Source organism: Arachis hypogaea, chromosome 2, assembly GCF_003086295.3.
Source record: "Arachis hypogaea cultivar Tifrunner chromosome 2, arahy.Tifrunner.gnm2.J5K5, whole genome shotgun sequence".
NCBI classification, from domain to species: domain Eukaryota; kingdom Viridiplantae; phylum Streptophyta; class Magnoliopsida; order Fabales; family Fabaceae; genus Arachis; species Arachis hypogaea.
Genome location: NC_092037.1, coordinates 94,643,032 through 94,666,609, shown reverse-complemented (window position 1 = coordinate 94,666,609; position 23,578 = coordinate 94,643,032). Strand labels below are relative to the sequence as shown.

Below are 23,578 nucleotides of genomic sequence, written 5' to 3'. Positions count from 1 at the left end.
ATATCGTTCCACTTGATCTTGTTTGATCTTGTAAACCCATTTGCTACCAATGGCTTTTCGACCTGCTGGAAGTTCAACAAGTTTCTAGGTATGGTTTCCATGTAATACCTCAATTTCTTCTTGCATTGCTATCATCCACATAGAAGCGTCTGGATTGCGCATAGCCTCCATAAAAGTTGTTGGCTCTCCATCTTCTGTCAAAAGACAATATGCATCATGGTTTGTCAAAACATAATTTGAGTGCCATGATGGTATTCTTCTTTGTCGAGTGGATTGACAAACTTCTATGTCATTGGCCTCTGCTTCTTATTCTTCGTGCTGTGGTTCTGCTTCAGAAAGATCACCTTCTCTGTATTTTTCATCAATTTGAACAGTGGTTATCTCTTTAACAGTGCTGTCATTTTTTTGTTCTTTTTGCAATTCATCTTCTACAAATATCACATCTCTACTGACAACTACCTTGCGGGCAGTGGCATTCCACATGCGATACCTTTAACTCCGTCAGTATAACCCAAGAATATACATTTTCTAGACTTTGGGTCCAGTTTTGTTCTTTCCTGGGGATTGTACATCACGTACACAGGACAACCAAATATATGTAAAGAAGAATAATTAGGTGGCTTACCTTGCCACATCTCCATTGGTGTCTTCAACACAATTGCAGTTGATGGTGACCGATTTATCACATAACAGGCAGTTTTAACAGCTTCTGCCCAAAAAGACTTGGCTAAACCTGCAGTTTGCAACATAGCTCGTGCTCTTTCTAGGAGAGTCCTATTCATTCGCTCTGCTATACCATTTTGCTGAGATTTATATGCAACTGTGAATTGCCGTTGAATACCTGCTTGCTTGCAAAATGTTAGAAAATCACCATCGACATATTCTCCTCCATTATCTCTCCTTAAACACTTGATCTTCTTTCCAGATTCAAGTTCTAACTTTGCTTTGAACTCATTGAACATCGCAAATACGTCTGACTTATTTTTAATTTGGTACACCCACTAGCCTCCTAGAGTAATCATCAATAAACGATACAAAATATTTTGCTCCTCCTAGGGACATCTCTGGTGACTCCCACACATCATAATGAATCAACTTCAATATGTGCTTGCTCCTAGCAGTTGATCTACCAAACGTCAATTTATGTTGTTTTCTTGTAACGCAGTGCTTACAAAATGGTAAGTTTATCGATTTGAGCCCGGGAATGAGATTACTCTCTACAAGAATCTTCAAGCTTCATTCTGACATGTGGCACAGTTTGTAATGCCATATCATCGTCATTTCTTCTTGGCTTGATGAAGCAACTGATGCATCTACCTCTTGTAAAGTATCGCCCACAAGCATGTATATATTTGCTGCAATCTTTTCTGCTTTTATTACCACAAGAGCTCTTTTAACAACTTTTAAGATCTCACCTTCAATATGGGTCTTACAACCAAGTTTATCCAATTGCCCAATCGACAGCAAATTCTTCTTCAAGCCCTTCACATGTCTTACCCCTTGAAGTGAATGAATAGAACCATCAAACATTTTTATTTTGACAGTACCTATTCCAACAATTTCTAAGGCATGATCGTTTCCCATAAACACCGATCATTCCAAGACAGGTTCATATGTACAAAATTAATCACGATGAAGAGTCATGTGCCATGTTGCTCCTGAATCAACAAGCCAAATATCAGTGAGCTGTTTGTTGCCTTTAGAACCAATTATTGCTTCGCCATACAGAATTTTTCCATCATCAGAGGTGCTCGCAACACATCCTTGAGAACTTGATCCTTCTGGAACCTTCTCTATGCTCTTCTTATTCCAACAATCTTTCATGAAGTGCCCTCTCTTACCATAATTGTATTATTTGACCTGCTTCTTACTTTGTGACTTTGGTCTACTTTGACTCCCACCAGAACCACGCTCCATTGATCTTCCTCTTGTCATCAATAAAGTCTCTGCTTGTTTTGAGTTCTCTAATCTATCTTCCTTATTCTTGTGCCTAGATTCTTCTTCAAGAACCGCAGCAATCATGTCATCAAAAGAAAGATAATCAGTCAAAACATTATTAGTTAAATTAATGATAAGCTGATCATATGAATCTGGTAGACTTTGAATTAAGAGCTCTGCACGTTTGTTTTCTGCTATGGTATATTCCAACGATGAGAGTTGGAAAAATAGCGTATTTAGATTGTTGATGTGATCCGTTGCCGACGTGGAATCACTCATTCGAAGAGTATAAAGTCTTCTCTTCAAGAATGTCTTGTTGCGAAGTGACTTGATTTTATATAATTTGGTGAGAGCATCCCAAATTTTCTTTGCTGTCTTTTTCTCTGCTACACTTGATAAAACTGAGTGAGCTAGTGCCAAGTGTAAGTTTGCAACAGCATTGTTGTCCATCTCCTTCCATTTTTCATCTGTAATTCCAATAGGTCTACCTTCAATTGCTGTCACGCAATTGTCTTTTCTCATAATGGCTTTTATCTTCAATTTCCAAATGGAAAAATTACTCCCACTGAATTTCGGAAATTTATATTTTGCTGTCATTTTTTTAGACGGTAACTCGCAACGGAAAAAAAAATATATTAATTAGCAACCTTTGGCTCTGATACCACTGTTAGGTACCAGATAAATGACACAACAAAATATAGATATGAATAATTAGAAATTTGTATAAAATATGGAAACAATTGAATAACTTTCTTTGAGAATTATAACTTCTCTCGATTACAAGGAGACTACAATAACACTCTCTCTTGACAAAAGGAGAACACACTTCTCTCTATCATATATAGGAGAAAACTACTCAAAGAAATATTATGTTATTCTATCTGGATGACTTGATTGAAATGAATTAAAGAAAAACTCAATTTATAGGTGAGTCTCTTCAATATAAACCATATGTCAATTAGAAGTATATGATTCTTCTCTTTTTCAACCATTAAAATTCTAAGGTTATAAATTAAAATTGTTTATTACCTTTCATTTTATTTAATTATTATTTATTTATTTATTTATTTTCTAAAATTAGTTTTACTAATTTTCACAGTCACAATAAACATTTTTTATCTTCATTTTTTAACTACGGCTACTCTACTTCACTTATATCATTTACATTATCCGACTCTTTATAGTAGTCGATCTCAAATAGGAGTGGTAACAAATATTCTATTCGCAAGTACTCAATTCAGTCGAGTAGAATTGTCAATCTAATTTGCTATAGATAAGATTGAGTATAGAATGAATTTGAGCACTGGTAGAGTAGGATACGAATTAAATCTCAATCCTATCCAACTAAACTATAAAAAGTCTCTACTATTAAGTTAAGATAATCAATTAATAATTTATCACTTTTGTTTATAAAAAATAGATTCTATTTTAATGATATATAAATGCAATATTATATTTGTGTTTGTGTTATTAATTTAAATAAAAAAATTTATGTAGAATTAAATGTTTGATAATTATCTTATTTGTGAGATGATTGTACTGTTTATATTGAATTTTTAATTTACATGCATACTCATTAGGTTATATAATAATATTACATATTTGTAAAAAAAATTTTGAGTAAAGTCGAATATTCATATATTGATTGCAGTAGAATTAGAGTTGTATTATTTTCATCAATTAACAAATAAAATAGAATTGAATTTTAATAACAAATTTAATCTGTAAATAGAATTAGAGTTGAGTTTAAATTTCACTCTACCATACTTATTGTCTGTTATTTCTAATCTCAAACTCTCAATATATACGGATACATATACACATATTTTCATCTTTTTATTGATAACAATAATTAATTGTATAAAATTAATTATTTTAGAAAATAGTTTTTGTGATCACTAAACTATCAAAAAAGAAGTTCAAATATATTTTTTATAGTTACTAATTATTAAAAAAAATGTTTAACAATCTTGACAGTCAATAGTTATATTTAATTATTTTTGACAACCATCTAATAATTGTTAACAAAATATTTTGTTGATAATATTTTCATTAACATTTAGTTATTTTTTACCATAAAAATAACATTTGTGCAACATCACATGCATCTGGGGACCAAAGTTGTGTGCACGTGATCAAACTATAGGTGGTCTCATTTAATTATAAATATAAAATGTACATGGACATAATCCTTTTGTCTCAATCTAGTGCTTTCAGAGAATCTATTTTATTAGATATAAATGAAATTTCGGAAAACATTTTTAATTAGGATTATGCTCATAAGTGTTTTAAGAGTATTAGTTAGAGTATTTAATAAACAAAATTTATCAAAATACTAATTAATTATAAAATTTTTAATGTAATGACGATACGATGTTTAATTTCCACCGTCCACTTCATGTCTGCATCCCTGTCGAGTGGATCCAATTATTTCTAGGGACAGTATGAACCGATAGAGTCCCACAGCCAGAAGTTTAGATAGTGATTCATTTGTTCTATTATATACAAATTATAAAGGGAAAAAAAAATCAAAAGTAAAAGCTAATATGATCATAGAGCACAAATAATAAGGTTTTCTTTTTTAAATACTTCTTTAGAAATAATCTACCACTTTTTGTGTTTTATATATATTTATGATACTGTTTATTACATATTATATAGCCAAATAAAAATGTTATTCGTACATTAAAATTAGTTACTAAAATCAGTCACTAATGTATTTATATATAAAGATAGGTGTGGTTTAATTTATTTTTAATATATATTTATATTTTAATATCTATTTTATATTTTGATAACTTATTTTAATATATACATAACAAATACTAAATATATCTCTAATTAAGATTTGATAAAGTCTTATGTTAGTTATCAAATATCTAATATAATTCTATCTTTTATTTAGATTTGAGACTAACTATATAAAAAGTTTATAGTAAAATCTGTCATCAAATTACTTATTCTTAAATATTAAATAATTAAAAAAATTTATATTATATTATGTATATTCTAATCTTCTAATATTCTAACCCAATGATAATGCTCTTCTCTTCATCACTCGTTGAGGCCAGCCACATACAACATGGTATCAGCACTTGTCTTAATTTTATGTCTAACTCTTCCTTTGTTCATGTGCTTCTTCTTCCAAAAACAAAGAACATTCAAGAACAAAGCTTTTCCACCAGGTCCTAGAGGGCTACCAATAATTGGAAATCTTCACCAATTAGATGATTCTTCTCTTTATCTTCAACTATTTGAACTGTCAAAGAAATATGGCCCTATATTCTCCCTTCAATTAGGTCTAAGGAAAGCAATGGTTATTTCATCTCCTGAGTTAGCCAAAGAAGCATTGAAAAACCATGACCGTGAATTTGCCGGAAGACCAAACTTAATTGGTCAGCAAAAATTAACCTACAATGGGTTAGGGATAACTTTTTCTCCATACAATGAATATTGGAGAGAAACTTGAAAAATATGTGTAGCCATGTTCTTAGCTCTAGGCGTGTATCAAGCTTTTCTTCAATAAGAAAATTTGAAGTCAAGCAATGGATCAAGAAAATATCAAGCCATGCATCATCAAAAAAGGTGACAAATTTGAATGAAATGATACTTTCTCTAACAAGCACTATTATTTGTAGGATTGCCTATGGAAGAAGGTATGAAGATGAAGGAGTTGAAAGGAGTAGGTTCCATGATTTGTTCAATGAATGTCAAGCAATGTTGGGTGCCTTCTTTGTTTCGGATTATATTCCTTTCTTGGGTTGGATTGATAGACTCAATGGAATGCATGCCCGTCTTAATAAAATTTTCAAGGAGTTGGATAAGTTTTATCAAGAAGTGATCGATGAACACATGGATCCTAATAGAGATTCTTCCAAGGGAGAAGATATCATTGATGTCTTGCTTCAATTAAAGAACCAACGTTCATTCTCCTTTGACCTCACTATTAATCACATCAAAGCGCTGTTTATGGTTTGTACTTTTTTCTTAGCTTTAGAATTATAAAAAAGCTTAAGGGCCATTTTCATTAAATGTACTTATTACTTTGTTAATTTTATTTAATTTTCTTTTATAGGATATACTTGTAGCAGGAACGGATACAACTGCAGCCACAACAGTTTGGGCTATGACCGCACTAATAAAAAATCCAAGAGTAATGAAGAAAGTTCAAGATGAAATTAGAAACATTGGAGGTCAAAAAGATTTTTTAGAAGAAGAAGATATTGAAAAGTGTATCTATTTTAAAGCTGTGATGAAAGAAACTTTAAGATTGCATGTACCAGTACCACTAGTACCAAAAGAAACAAACAAAACGTGCATTATACAAGGCTACAAAATTCCAAGCAAGACTATAGTGTATGTGAATGCTTGGGCTATTCATAGAGATCCTGAAGCTTGGAAAGACCCATATGAATTTTATCCTGAGAGATTCTTAGGCAGTGATATAGATTTTCTTGGACAACATTTCGAGATGATTCCATTTGGTGCTGGTCGAAGAATTTGTCCAGGTATGCATATGGGACTTGCTTCACTTGATCTTATTCTTGCTAATCTTCTTTACTACTTTGATTGGGAACTTCCAGAAGGAATGAAAAAAGAAGATATTGATATTCAAATGTTGCCGGGAATAACACAACATAAGAAGAATCCTCTTTACCTTTATTGCCAAAATTAACAAGGAAGTGGAATTTAATTAGTTAAAGTTTGTTGTATCTTTAATTTAATTTTCTTAGGAAGTGGAAGATTATTGTTATGTGATATATTTTTGTATGTGAATAAGTTCTTAAATGTATTATGAAAAAGCCTTGGCTTCTCTATTAATTAATGAGGAAAAACACTTGTAATTTTAAAGGAAGAAGAGGATTTATTTTTTCTACATGCATTTCACCATCAAATCATGCTTTATTTGATCCTATCGTTTGTATTGTTTGTTTATTTTTATAAGAATTTAGTTGGTGTGAAATACATATTTGGAGGAAAAAATATCCTCGTTCTCCTTATTAGAAGTATTTTTTGATAATCAAATAAGTATTTGTATGATAGTTAAAAATAATGATAATAAATAAGATATTTTTTAAACAAGGATAATTCTATATGTTCTAAAAATTAGATTGGATCTATCAGTTCAATCTAATTAATAGAGAGCCGACTTCTCAATCTGATTTCGTTGGATTCATATAATTCATTCACACAAAATCGATAAAAAATCTAGTTGGACTATTGTGATTTTTAATTTTCTATTTAAAAGATTTTTGAAATTAAAAAAAAAAAAGAAAACCCAACATTTTGAACCCAATCCTAGCTAATTTAACACCAAGTTGCCTATTCTCTTCTTTGCTAGCCCTCGTCAATCTCTTTGTAGCATGCAACTCTGTCAGTGTTGTTACTTTCTCTTCCTTCTCATTGCGTTGTTACCTTCTTTCTTCCCTTTTTGTCATGTCTCACTGTTAGCCATTGCCTCTTCATCGCTATTGCGGTTTTCGAGACACTACAAAAAATACAGAAAATTTTGATGGATTTATTTACGTTTTGCGGCAGTTTAAAAAATCCAATTTCAGCAGTTCGTAGCGCAAGTAATACATTTTATAGCGATTTTTAACAATGACTAGTATAATCGCAGCTTATCATTATATTGCGTCAGATAATATTGTGGCGGTTAGTAATAGCCACCACAATATAAAATTGACAGGATTAATTTTATATTTTGCGGTGGACACAAATCACTTAAATCGGCTAATTTTTTTAAATTTTTTTTGCGACAATTACCAATTACCGCAAATTTCTACCGTACAATTTTTAAATTTATTGTCAATGGTTTTATAGTTGCTGCTAATTCCAGTATAGAATGCCGCAAAAATATTGGATTTTGCAGCCTAAATCAGTGCAGTTTTATTTTTCTAATATTTTAGAGATATTTTTCTTGCTTTTTTTATTTTTTTAATATTACAAATTTTATTATTTTTCATCTAAAAATCTAAATTGTTAGCGAAAACAAATGAAGATATACCTACGAAATAACTTAATCTATTTATAAAAATATAAATAAAGTGTATCTCTGGTTAAGACTTGCATAGTTAACCTTAAAAAAATATATAATTCAAGTAAAATAATATCCGATCCTAATATCTATTTTCTGCTCTATCTCTCCAAGGAATTTATTCCTGCAGCCATGTCTGATGGCAGCTTCTCACCGTGCCATTCAATTAGATATCTCAAATTACTCTCCATTGTCTGACTCTTTTTCTTTTCTACTGCCATTTCATTCTCCACCATCTTTCTTTTCAATTTTTTGGCCACCACCTCCATCTATAATTCAAGCAGCACCTTTTAGGTCTCCTCAATTTGAACTCCGTTGCCTGGTTGATGCAAATTCGAGCCGAAAAATTGACTAGGAGTCGGTCCGAAACTCACGCCACATACTCTACCCGAGTGCTCTTTTCCGAGAGCTTGAGCAAGTAAATTATTTTGAGACAACACTCTAGAAGACTCATCCTAGTGCTCAATCTCTACAATTCTTTCTTACAGACATAAATAAGCAAATATAAACAATTACGAACTAGAGCACAATTGATAAGACTTTCAACACACTTTATAATTAAAACCAACAGAAAACAACATAAAAATTTTCGATGTAGTATTTACACCAATTGTCCTAGTTTCTTCATGGATATAGGAGCCATTAGTTCATTTTTGCACTAAGTTCCATAACTCTCCTCTGTTAACTGGCCTCCCTTGTAGTTTCGACTGTAACAGTATAGTTTATACCATCACCGTAACCCAATTAAGGAAAATTTAGATGAAGAAATAGTTCAAAAAGTGATTACAAACGTAAGTTACCTCTTCTTCTTTTTGCCTCACCAAGATTTTCGGACTACCAATGTGAGTGTATCCTAATACTTGTTTCAATTGATTAACATCATTTTTTCTGCACTTTTTTTACTATGCCATCAGAGGTAAGAGTGATTAGACACCGATTTTGTCTAATTCATGAATGCAACATAAATATTATAATTGTGTTACAAAGTCAGAATAGGTTACCTGTGTCTCAGGCTTATTATGATCGATATTCAAGATACCATCTCTAATGCTCTTTATCAATTTTCAGCGGCCGTTCCTCAAGATTTTGTTCAGCCGTTTTTCTTAAGTCAGAATACTGATGATATAACTTGTTCTGTGTTTTCTTCCAAGACCTCCCTAAACTTTTCAAAATTGTATGCTTAATACTTCCTCCACTATCTTCATCAAAGGAAAAAATTTGCTGAAATGATAAATTCAAAATGTTAGTAAGTAATAAACAAAGTAGATTTAATTCAAAAACAACTATAAAATTTTACCTTTATATAATCATTATAAACCTTTTCTTTGGATGTAATCTTTCTCTAATTTTTTTTCACAAATAGAAAATTTACCATAATCAGCATCTAGCAAACCAAAAACGCCACTTAATAGACCATTTTCATCTCCGATTGGTTGTAGTTCACTGTTAAACTTGAGTATGATCTTCCTACCATTAAGGTCGCTCCATAGCCTTCGTCACACTTTACGAGCTTATTTGATTGTGCCATCGGAATCTATAAGAAATAGAATAATCTTATATATGTAACCGTTGTGGCCAAGATGTAATAAAAATAAAAAAATAGAGTCTAAATAATTTATTAATAAGAAAAATTCAAGAATTATTACTAATGATATTAACTTTTCAAAATTTTGTAGCTTGCATCCTTTGTGATTCAGTAAAGAAATTGTCAATGTGTTAGTCAAAAGAATCTACCTCATTTGCCTCTAGGTCCAATTCTTCATCGCCTGGCTCTGAGTTTTGGGCACTATTTGTGCGAGTCTGTGGAGCAAGCCTTGGTTCGCTACAAGGTGGACAAAATGGGCATAGAGATGTAGTTGCGGGAACAGCATCACCACTATGTGGGAGAATTAGAGAGTCATCATGGTGGGAGGCTGAAGCCACAGGCACTACTGTTTGAGGCTGTTGACGTGTTGTTTCTAATTTTGATTTTTTTCGTGAAACGACCTATCCTAGGAATTTAAATTCGAATATCAAGATGCAACGTCATCACCTTCTTGCAATAGATTCAAACAACATTAATAAAAGAATTAAGTGTTTCAAGTTATCCTTGTTCTATCAAAATAACAAAAACATAAACAATGCATACGAGTGAGACACGATTTTATACGAGTGTGACACGATTTTCTATTTTTTTCGTTTTTTCTTAGCTTCTTTTTCTTAAGGCTCCTTGTTAAAAATTCTTTTCAACTATATTTATATAAGTCTTTTCTTTTAGAGGTCGTAATACCTCACCACCTCTGCTGTACGACTTAAGCGTAAGGCTCTGTGTGGTAGGGTTACACCTCCTCTCCTTTCCCTCCCTTTCTACTGCACTCTTCTCCTTCTGCAACCCTTTTTTCGGCAGCGCTCTGCATCACTTGTGACTCTGACATCCACTCTGCTAACCCCCTCGCTTGCCGCCACGACGCATTCCCGTCGAGCCCTTCTTTGGCTCTGCCAACTCAATCGTCGGGCCTCTGCCGCCTCCTTTAGCTTTGTCAACCCAATTGACGCTGTCGACAACAGCATCTCCTCCGACGGATTCTCCAACGACGTCGTTACCTGGATTATCCCCAACCCAAACTATGGCTCAAAGTTCATGGACACCCCGGACTGCATCCTTCACTAAAGGAAAGTTAATAGTCAACTACATCCTTCTTCGAAAAGCTCTTTACATTTTCTGTGTCTTTCAATCTATCATCTTGCCCAACTTGAGTTTCTAGGTTATTATTAGTATATCCAGATTCTTTGGCATCAAGATTTACAGAAGATTTAACAACTATATCCTTCTCATATAAGCTCTTTACATGTTCGGCGTCTTTCAATTCATTATCTTGTACAATTTGATTTTCCTGGTTAATAACACCATCTTCAGATTCTTTGATGTCAAGATTCACAATAGAGAGATAACAAAAACTTTCTCAAAAAAGCTTTCTACATGTTCACTCAATGCTGCTCAAGTGCAAACCCCATAAATTGATGTTGTTTTCGGCATTGTTGAGCAACTAGGAGTAGCATCCATTCCATCACTATTTACAACAACTTCAGATTCTTGTCACCTGCATTCTTCCTATGCCAAACAGAAAGACCGTCTCAGCTATATATTATTCGTTCAGCCAGTACTACTTCGATTCAAGTGGGATGCGATCGGCAAAAAGTGGCGGCAAAGCTACGCAGCTGTGAGGGATGGAGGGTAGGGAAGGGTAGGTCGAAGGAGAAGGAGAAATGGATGGAGAGAGTTGAGGATGAGAGGATAGGGGAGAGGGATGACAAGAAGAAGGGCTGTTGAAGGCGAGAAGAGTGCAGTGAAGAGGAAGGGGAAGGAGAGGAGGGTGGCTGAGGGGTGACAGCGTGGCTCAGGATAGCTACGTCAACATTGAAACAGGTGAGTCATCACTATAAATAAGTCCAGGGACTATTATGGTGTCCGGAGCTCAATCTAAGAGACCATTATAGTAAAAATATAACTTCAAAGACCAAATTGAGTAATTCCATAAATCTCAAGAAATATTATAGAAATTTACTTGCCAAACTCGCATGTTTTGATAGGAGGGACAATCGTGCAAACCAGATTTTTTTTTATACAAAATAAATGAGTACTAAACTATAAGAATAAATATACTAAAATTAAAATTTACTTATTTATTTTATTTTGCACTCTTTGTGTGTATATACATACATATATATTATGGATATGTTGAAATTAAAAGAAGATTATGAAAAAATTATGTTGTGATTTTATTAGTTTTTATTAGTATGTGAATTATGATTTAATTTTAATTATTATTTAAAAAGAAAACTTAAATAGATTAATATTTTAACCCATTTTATTTTGATGGCCAAACCAACGAGCGAACCTACCACATTTTTGGACAAACCTTGGTGGGCATAACAGGTGATCCATTTTAGGGTCCATCTAGTGTACAGATGGATATATACAGATTTTTGTCTTTTTGTGGCTGAAAAAGCGTATCATTAAAAGTGTTGTTTAAAGAAAAAGTGTTACCCTTAATCGTTAACTTAGCTCTGATACCAATTTTTTAAATGTAATTTCTTTTTCAAAATTATTAACTCTTCATATTTTGCTTCGAATAAATTTATGATTTGTATAGATTTGGTTGGTGGTACTTTATAATCAAAAGTATTGAGCATTTCTACTATTACTAATTCTGATTTCATTTTTATAGTTTTTCAATCTTGTTTTAGTTTATAATATTCTTTTTTGCTTTGATTATTGTATATAAAATCTTTTATCTGTTTGTCTTTTTCTTTAATATAATTTTTCAAATCCTCCAAAACTTCTTTTATTACACTTTCTGTTGTTTCTAAATATCTTTTTAATTTTTCAACTTCATTCTCCATTTTTTCTTTTAACAGTTTTAATTCTTTTAAGTTATAATATGGTGTTCCAGGCATTTATAAATTTTTTAAGTTTAGCTCCAACTTGTTTATATTTGTTCTTATTTCTATCCTTTTTATTATAAGGTCATTAATTTCGAACTGAAGATTATTTAATTCCCTTTTATACTTCTTTATTTTACTTTTTAATTTTTTCGCCCTTTTTCTTTTTATTTTGTTTTTTGGTCTTTCAATCTTTATATACTTCATTATTTATTTTAGAATTTCTGCAAATTCTATCATCGATTCATCACTATTTTCTAGAGATTCTATTAATTTTTCTAACTCTTCAACTTCTCCTTTCAATTTGTCATAGATTATTTTTAGAGCTTCAAATGCTCTGTGATTTATTTCAGAAAACTGTAAATAATTCAACCGATTTTCTCTTTCAAAGAGCTCTTGTTTCTTATCTTGATAGGTTACATATATTTTCTCTTTATTTATTGTCATAACTTAGTGTATAGGGTTTCATTTAATTTTTCAACCTTTTTTGTTAATTCTTTTATTTCAGAATTTTCTTCTTTAATCTTTAACTTAGATAAACTTAAAGGGCTATTAATTTTGGATTCTCTTATTTGAAAATTCGATGAAACTAATTTTCCTGATGGTTCTTTTAGTAAAAGAACTGGGTTTTCAATAGCTTTATATTTTGGTATTTCTGTTTTTACAATTTTCTGAAATAATTCATCGACATAAATTCTCTCTCTGTTTTTAAATATTATACTATGATGGCTATTTGTTAAAGCATAATTTATTGCATATGTAATTGAAAATGGTTCATCGTCTTGTTCCATTAGATTCTTTCGGTGAAATTTATAAGCCAAACTTATAGATCTTCCAAGATTTTCAGTTGATAAAGGTATAGCATATCCAAGATGGGCATTGAATTTAACATTTACGTTTGCCAAGTTTCCATGAACAATTCCAATTATTTGATCTATTGGGTCATCAGTAATTCTTTTGTCACAGATTGCTAAGCTTATCGGTGAATTAATTCCTTTCATATATGTGGATTTGATTAAGACTTGTATAGTACTAATATGAATCCATCCAATTTTAGATCTTTTTTGTTGATCCTTAATTTTCTCAATCTGTTTACTCAATTCTTCATCATTTATCAAAGCTATTTCAAGTTCTCCATTAGCAGATTTTATCTTTATAGGGGCTTCAAGTTGAATTTTCCCATAATATATTATATTTTTTCTATTAAAAACTTCTTTTAAAAAATTTTGTTTATTAAAATTTTTATTTGATTTGAGATTTAATTCTGTTTTTAGAACAGTCTGTTTTTCATTATCTAATAAGGCAGATAATCTATAATAATCAGATTCTTCCGTTAATTCTAAACTTTCTAAATAATTCATAACTATGAGATTAAGATAAAGGCGTACCTTTCTGGAGAAAAACTTCCTTTATTTAGAATATTTTACATAAGATGTTTTTATCTCCAGAGGGGAGATTGTAGATACTAACCCCAGAGGGGAGTTTAGAATTGGTTTTTCCTAAGGGAATTCTTCTTCAAACTATAGAATCGCCTCGGCCGCTTCCTCCTTGCTCTCCTAGCATATGAGTACTCTTAGCCTTCTGCTTTCTATCGTTTGATGCCTTCTACAATTGCCTAAGCAACCTATTTATAATGGTTGGGTCTGATGGACAATTCCCATTCTTACCCTTCTTATGACGTCATTGCTTACGTCATTGTTTATTATCTTGCACCAGCTACATTGTTGGTGCTCTATGACCTAAGCGCTTACGTCACTATGTAATAATGTTGAGAGATGCTTCAGATGTGCTGTCCTCCTCTTTCATCATATGTCCTTCAGATGCGTTGTCTTCTTCCTTTATCATGTTGGTTGATTCCGTTTTATTATTGCTTTCTTCAGATAACTCTGAGACACATAGCTGGCACTTGTGGTCTTCTCTGTCTTTTATCAAATAGCAGAGATTCCTCTTTATCTCTTCGGGGAGCTTTTCTAAGAGTCCAGATAAGTTGTAGAATGCTGATTCAAATTCCACTAAGAGTCTCATCTCTCTTTCTTCAATTTCATTCCTTTTACTGGACACAAGCAAAGTATTTTTGCTTTTATAGTTGATTCTTGTGTGAGATTCCCTTGTTATCTTTTGAGTTCTTTCGAAGACCCTTGCTAGTGTACTGGCTAGTCTTCCTTCATGACTGTAGATTGTTAAATCTTGAACTTGATCAATTGGTTGAAAATTTCCTGGGAAGACGGACATGAAGATTACTTGATGTGCTGGAACCAAGCATTCTTCTTCTTCATTAAAAATAGGTTGACTATTCGTAAATTTTAGGGATATATCCCTTGGATTTACGTTGTCAATCATATTTTTAAATCTCTTTACTGCATCAATAAATCCTGCAGGAAACTCACTAATAATTTTCAAATCATTAAAAATTAAAATTGTATCAATTAATCCATACTGGAAAAACTGATAGGTGTCAGATGGGGAAGCCTCTGGAAATATAACCAGCTTTGTTAGCTGTTCTTTGGCAATAGGATAATATCCCAAGATTGCCCTTTTTTCTTCAGTCCAATTTAGGACTATGTTAAGGGTTTCTCTGAGATTTGATCTACAGACCCTTTTCTTTTCCTTAATTTCGGCCCTTGTAGGAATGTTTCTTATTATTCCTGTTCTCTGGGTTTGAATTGGAGCTTTATCTACTCTTTTTAGGGTTTGCTCTGGATGAAGAGCTTCATATTCCCTGAAAGATTCCTTTGCTTCTTCCAGTGTTAAAAACCCTCCTTTATGAATTATCCTTGATTGATGTGTAAATGGTGCTGCTTTTTCCCAGGCATCATATACTCCTTTCATGGGGTCATTATAAATTACATAATATTTTTTATCTTGGGTGGATTTTTTGATAATTTCAGCAATTGTTTTATTTTCTGGAATTTTTTCTTCACCTGATTTGTCCACCACGCTTAGCTGGCTGAACTCTGATGGTTTTGGTTGTTGTGTTGATTTCATTGCTTCGATGGCCTTTTTGAGGGATTGGATCTGTATCCTTATTTGCTGACAATGCTTGCATTTTTCAAGTTCTTCTTCGTATTTCTGAATTTCTTGATCTAATGCGTTGTAGACGAACTCCATTCTCTTGTTAATGTATCTGCAATAATATTTTTGTCACCTTTAATATATTCAATTTTTATTGGATATTGTAACAAAAATAATTGCCATCTTACCAATCGTCCATGATTATAATCAACTTTTAAATTATATCGTATGAAACCTGTTAGATAACTTGAATCTGTCCTTAATGTAAATTCTCTGGGTAGTAAATCAATTTTCCATTTCTTAAGAGATTTAATCGCTGCTAGAGTTTCCTTTTCATGAGTGGTATATCTCCGTTCTGTTGGAGTAAAAGTCCCTGAAATATACCTGCAAAGTAATTTCTTTGGGGAATGTTTAGAATCTAGTGATTCTTTTTCTTGTTCCAAACTTTTTATAGCTTTCTTAGCTTTTAGACATCCTGACCAGGTTATGTCTGAAGCATCTGTTTCTACTATTAAGTAGTCATTTTCTTTTGGAATATAAAGTTCTGGAAGTTTTTCACATAATTGTTTAATCCTTTGAATTTGCATACTGTCTTTTTCATCCCATTTCCATTCTTTTTTAGTACTTATTTTTGGAAATAAGCTTTTAGTGTATTCTGTTATATTCTTTAAAAATCCTTGATCAGAAATATAATTTATACATCCTAAAAATCTTTGTAATTGTTTTCTATCTTCTATTTTATTAGGGAATAAATTTATCTTTTCTAGGACATTTGGCTGAAGTTTTAGCTTTCCTTGAGTGGATAGAATTAATCCAAGAAACTCTATTTCTTGTTTTGCTATTCTTGCTTTCTTTTTGCTAAGAACTAGTCCTTTTTCCTTGCATCTTTCTAAAACTATTAATAATTTTTGAAGATGATCTTCCTTATCCTGTTTTGTAAAAATTAGTATATCATCAATGTACACTAAAACAAATTCATTTAACTCTTTTAGATTTTCTTCCATAAATCTTTGATAAATACCTGGAGCTTGTTTTAATCCGAATGGTAATACATTCCATTCGTAGAGTAACACACTTGTTGATTCTTTTGTTGGGCAAGTAAAAGCAGTTAATTTCTTTGTTTCTTCGTCTAAACGAAGTTGCCAATATCCTGATTTTGCATCAAGAGATGAAAACCAAGTCGCTCCTTTTATTTTTTCTAAAATAGAATCTTTTCTTGGAAGTTTATGAGCATCACCAATAGTTGCTTCATTCATCTTCTTATAGTTAATAACCATTCTTCGTTTCTCCCTTTTAATTTCATTATTGTTTTCGACATAAAAGGCTGGAGCTGCATGAGGACTTTTACTTAATCTTATAATTCCTTTTTCCAAAAGATCTCTACATTCTAAAGAGAACTCTTCTCTATCTCTTGCAGAATAAGGAATTTTATTTGGAACATTTATCTCTTTTATAGGATCTTTTAATTTAATGCTTACTAATTCGTTATTTGTATTTTTAATATCTAACGGATTTTCAGCACAAATTTCATCCAAAAGTTCCTTTATCTTTATTTCAAGATTATTTTTTGGAATGTTTATCTGAAAGTATAAGTTTAAATAACATGTTTCTAATATAGAAAATATTTTAAATTTTAAGATCTTATCTATAGTAGTAGTTGGTATTTTTATACGTTTTGATTTTTGATTTATTGAAGAATCATGTGGAGCTTTTAAAACTATATATGTTAATTCTTGAATGAATGGATGATATAGTTTTAAAAAGTTATTTCCTATGATAAAATCCATTCCAGAATCTAACATATATATAGATGGAACAATGAACCTATAATTTTGAATAAAAATTTCAGTCATCTCTGTTTTTTGGTCAATTTTATGTATTGATTTGTCAGCTATTCTAACTCTTAATGGTTTCTTTAATTTTTTCCAATCAAGTTTTATGTTTGAACTAGCAAAGCATTGTGTTGCTCCAGAGTCTATAAAAGCATTTATAAATTTTTCTGTTATTTTTATAGTAATAAATGTGGCATTATTACTCAGTCTCTGAGTCTGTTTCTGAGACATATTCAAAAATATAGTCTAGGTTATCATCAGATTCCTCTAAAGGTTCATAAAACAAGACTTAGCAATTTCTATTTGTTTAGTAAGATCTTTTTTATCCTTCTTTTTCGGACATTCATTTGCATAATGTCCTTCTTCTTGGCAATACCAGCACTTACAGTTTTCTTTTTTATTTGGGCAATAGTCACTTTTTTGCCTTTTGTTTTTATTGTTGTTTCTTGTTCTAAAATACCTCTTTTTTCTCCAGTTTGGATAGTATTTTCTTTTTCTAAATTGATATTTTCTCTTTCTCTGAAAATTTTTATTAAGCCCATATTTTTGGGGTATCTCTTCATTATCCTGACAGCAGATTCTAATTATATTTGCAAATCTTTTTTGAGTTGCTTCTTGCATACAACGCTCTTTTATTTCCTCTCTTATTGCAGCGGTTGCTCCACCAAAATTATTTTCAATTGTCCCTCTATTTATTTCTCTTATAAATCTTCCCATTATAAATTCATTAGCAGGATATGGAAGTTTTGTTATATACATACTAAGATAATGATTTTTATCTTCTTCTTTTAATTTGTAATAATGTATTCTATATTCACATATATAAGATTCCACATTACATAGATCATATATCTGGATATTAGCTAAATGGTTTTTTGCTTCTTGATATTCTTTATTATAGACTTCTTGTTTATGATCTATAATATTTTTTCCAAAAAATTCTTTATATAGAATCATCATTATATATAATATCTTATCATAAGCTGTTATTTTTGTTGCTAAATCTTCTATTATTTGGTTTTCTATTGATGTCATATAATCTCTTATAGTTCCTTTAGTATGAAATCCTATGTAATTCCAAATATCTCTTCCAGACAATTCACTAAGCTTTGGATTAGTAAAAGCTTCTAATAAAAAGGAATTCAACCAATTTTCGAAAATTTCTTTTTCATTCTTTTTACAGTCTAAATCAAGCATTCTTTCTCCTTCCATTTCTTGGATTTTAGGAACGTACTTTGATGGTATTTTTGTATATTTTGAATCTTTATTTATAAACCCTTTTTTAAAAGCATAATTATCAAAACCTGTTTCCCATTTATATTGAGATTGGTTATCTTTAGATGTTCCAGCTTCATTTTTTACTTGTATTGGAATTGCTGGTTCTTCGTCACTTGAATAATCTAGGATGTGTTCTTCATTTTCTATATTTTCAGAATTTACTAATTCTTCTTCTATTTGAAATCCTTGTTCCATAATATTATTTTCTTGAGCCATTTTTAATTGTTTAAAAAGCATTGTAACTTCTTCTAACTTTTCTTCAATATTCATAATTTTAGTGGTGGTTTTACTTTTAGATCTGTTATGTTGATTATATTTTGAAATTTTTCTTCTTTGGGATTCTCTTTTTCTTTATTTCTTTGAAATTTTATGGATACTAATATTTCTTCAAGCATATCTACTATAGAATTTAATTGTGGGTTAAAAGTATGATAAAGGTGTGGGGAATCATTTCCATGATAACATTTCTTAGAAATTCCGTGTGAAAAATAAGTTTTTTCAGGTTTTTGAAGTCCTTCAATAAAACTTATAGTAAAATAAAGATTTTGAGAAAAATCGTTTTGTATTGATTTTAAGAATTCGGTGTCATTACAGTTAACATTAGTTAAAATCATTAATTTTTGGTCTATTAGTTTTGATAACTTGATTATTTCTTCTCTTAAATCTTCTAATTTACTTTTTTCCATTAGGTGACGCTTTTCTTTGTGAAGAGTTACGGTTTAAAGTGTGGCTTTAGCAAGTGTGGTGTAGACAAATTTTTAAATCTGTACCAACTTTGATCTGTATACTAAAATTCTCCTCCATTTTAACATCCCTAGCTAATTATGAGAAATTAATACGCCTATTTTATCCAGTTTTTTTTTTATTTCATTTTGATTTATTCAAGACAAATTATCAATGGCGGCGCATTCGTTGTTAACAATTTCGAAATAAATTTATATGGTAGAACTCAAACTCATTTTAATTTATTCAAAAGTGCGTTATTTTTTTTTCTCTTCAGAACCTTAAATTACAAGAATCTCATCTAAACTACGGCGGGATATTTATTTAAGAGGGGTTGGATAAGCAAGTTATCATTTTTAATTGAAACTTTACCTTTTTAAGTTGTGAATAAGTCAGTCCGATTTGTTACTTTTGGGGAATTGCTTGATAAGTAAGCGATAGTAGTTGCGTGAGTTAAATCCCTAAAATAATTTTTGAGATTAATATTATATATTAAAATCATTTTTAAAATTTTAATTGTACTAATTATATTTTTAAAATTGACAAAAATGTATCATGTTATTGACCCATTTTTCATTAATACCATAATAATATAGCTTGATGATGGTATGATGACATGGGTTATTAGCGACACATGTCACTTTATGATTTAGCCACGTGTAATGGTATGATAATATGTTAACTAGTGACACGTGACATGCTGATGTGAATGGTTGTATCACGTGTCACAATGCTATTTGGCCACATGTCTATTTGTGTCACGTGTTACAACAGAATTTGTCCATGTGTCATTCATTATGTATCATTGTAAATGCACCAAATCAGTCTATCACTTTGTATTAAGTGACTCATTTTAATCCTTGAAATTGAATGTCATATACCAAACTAGTCCCTTCATCAGTTTTTTCTCATTTTTTAAAAAAATTAAAATTTTAATATCTTAGATGTACTAATTTTAATTCTATTTTTTCACATATTATTTAAATACAAGTACTTTTATAAATTTTTTTGAGATTTTAATTATATAAATTTTTTTTATAATAATTTAACATTAATAAATTTTGTAATATATAAGTATGTTATTATAAAAAAAATTATATAATTGATTATGTTGTGATAAGAACAAATGAGGTGCATGCCATTAATAATATGGGCGGCCCAAGTTTTCAACGGAGAGACTTAAGATTTTTACGAAGACCAACTTTTAATAAAGGTTGAAAATGATGAATTTGTACATATATAAGTAAGGCTTCATAGCATCAGATATAAGAAACAATAATAAGATATAAAACTCGCTCTCTTTCTATTTCTCTCTGTAGGTTTTTAAGTTGCAATATACTAGTAAATATATAAACTACTTTTATTATAGTGAGATATTTATATTGGTGAATACTAATACTAGTATCTTTTATTTACACATCTTTATTTTATATTTAGTACATCTTTCTTATTTATTTATTTTACAACACGTTATCAGCACGAGACTCTAATAAAATTTTAGGAAGACTCAAGTAATAAATTTTCATTATGTCAAAACTCTCTCATTTTGGATTTAATGTTCTTGATATATCTGGAAACAACTATTTATCATGGATACTAGATACTGAAATCCATCTTAATTCAATAGATCTTAGAGATACCATTAAGGCTAAAAATAATGCATCCCAGAAGGATAAAACCAAAGCCATTATCTTCTTTCGTCGTCATCTTGACGAATGATTGAAAAATGAATATCTCACATTAAAAGATCTTGCAGATCTGTGAAAAACCTTGAAGAAAGGTATAATCATCAAAAGACAGTGATACTTCCTCAAACCCGATGTGAATGGACGCACTTGCGTCTACAGGATTTTAAATCTATAAGTGAATATAATTCAGCAATGTTTTGAATCACCTCACGAATGAAATTATGTGGGGAAAAGTTAATTGATATTGACACGGAAGAGAAAATTTTCTCTACCTTTCATGCCTCGAATGTTCTCATACAGCAGCAGTATTAAGAAAAATGCTTTAAAAAATATTCTGAGTTAATTTCTTACCTTTTTTTTGTTGAACGCAACAATGAGTTGCTTTTAAAAAATCATAAAGCGCGTCCAGCTGCCGCCGCCCCATTTTCTGAAGCAAATACGGCAAATCATAACCCTAGAAGAGGCAAATGGTAAGGTTTAGGCAACAAAAAAAATTATGGAAGGAAAAAAATTATATTCACATGAAAGGATCTCACCAGAAGTAGGATAAAGAAAGAAACAATGGGTAAAATAAATCAACAGAGGATAAATATTTCCGTTGTGGTGGAAAGGAAAACAAATTTTGTTTATCAAGCATATTTGAAAAAAGATGACAAAAGAAAGAAAACAAATTTTGTTTCAAATGATGTTGCTGAAAATTACACCACTCATTATGACATATTTGATTTCTTTGAGGATCTTGAAGAAAATATTGGTCATTTGATCAATGATGGAATAGTTTAATATGTGGAATTGTTAAGTATTCATATAAATAAATAATGTAAGAAATTTTTTGTTAAATTTTATTTTCTATGCATCGGAATTTCAAGTATGATGTATATCAATAATGTTTAATAAAATATTTATGAATTTCAAAATTACTAAATGTGCTAAGTTCTAAAATAATAATAATAAAATTTTTAGTATATGATACTATGTATAGTATTTCTCAGAAAAACAATCAAAAAATAATTTTCCTACGCATATAATTCTACTCAATTTATTATTATTATTTGTATTTGAAGAAAATGGCAAGGACATATAGTGAAGATGTTTGCCTTGCGGATAAGGCAAGTTTGCACACCATTCTCAAAAGTAATATATATTTTACTTACTTTGTGCCAAAAGAAGAATATGTTAATACTATTATTGACTCAGATAATGTGATAGAAGGCTCTGGAAGAGCTATAATTTTATTTTCTGAAGGAACAAAATTCATAATAAATAATGAAATATTGTCTACTAAGTCTCTAAGGAACTTATTGAGTTTCAAAGATATTCGCCGAAATGGATATCATATTGAAACAATAAATGAGAAAAATAATGAGTTCTTATGTATCACAACTCATGATTCAAATAAAAAGGTTATATTAGAAAAGTTACGTACCTCACTTTCACCTTGTAACACCCTACCACCCAGAGCTTTACGCTTAAGTCGTAAAGTAGAGGTGGTGTGGTATTACAACCTCTAAAATAAAATGTAAATATATAATAGCAGAAGAATTATAATATGATAGAAGCCTTGAAGAATAGAGGAAATAAAAATCGTGAAAATAAAAGCGCAGCACTCGAGAAACAAGTTAACTTGCGTGCTAAGAAAGCTACAACTGTCAAGTGTAAAATAACCCAATACAGGAACAGAGAGTCAAAGATACAAAATAACGAGCTCCTGACTCAGCCTGCGAAGTCAAGACTGGCCGAAGAATATATACACATATATACATATATGTACATATCCAAAACCCAAATGTACATAAACACAATCCTGCCTCTCCATAAACCTCTAAGAGGATAAAAAAGAACAAGTTATGTGGAGAGAAAACCAAGTACACATATATACATCAATGTACAGTAAAACTACCCAGCAACCACTCCGCTTCAAGAGTCCAAACGCCTAACGAGATGCCTCTCGACCTGTATCTGAAAAATAACAACATAGTATGGAATGAGAACCGGAGGTTCTCAGTATGGTAAAGGTGCCACACACATAATATATAAGGTCCTAGGAATGCCAGAGGCAATTCTAGAACACCGACACTCAGATTATAAAGTTTAAAGTATTAAACAGAAGTCATAAAAGGTGATTTTCTAAGAGTATCTAAAATTGACTTAAATTAACCTTAAGTCTAAACCCCATATTGCCATTCCTCCATACCTCCACTACCTTCAGTATTTCACAAACAGTTAAACAGATATAAGCAAGCACAAGAAAGTTACAAATACAGCAGGTAACAATTACACATTTAACATGGCAAATACAGTTAGGCACACCCAACTAATGCACAAGCAAGTAATTCGAGTAATATGCAGTGATGCATGCATGTCCTACGGCTGATGAGGCTAATCTGTCGGTTATCCAGCCAACCCCGACAAGTCTGAATTATACTTACACTGTCTCCCGACGTGCATCCCTAAGAGTCTATGCATAGTTTTTCTCAAATAATCAATATTGCTCAATGGGGGTAACATTTTCGGGAATTTATATAGTGCCCGGTCACACTTACGTCGTAGAGTCAAAAGAGTATTGAGTTTTCAACCTGGTACACATGGTGGCAAGCCACGGCACTTTATCCAGAGAATCTCGTATCTCAGATCATTCAAATTCATAA

At 31.1% G+C, this 23,578-nt stretch overlaps 1 pseudogene; it reads left to right on the top strand.

Annotated features, from left to right (window-relative positions):
* The first annotated feature begins 4,971 nt into the window (after window positions 1–4,971).
* On the top strand, window positions 4,972–6,814 carry LOC112720159 (cytochrome P450 83B1-like; annotated as a pseudogene).
* The last annotated feature ends 16,764 nt before the right edge of the window (window positions 6,815–23,578 follow it).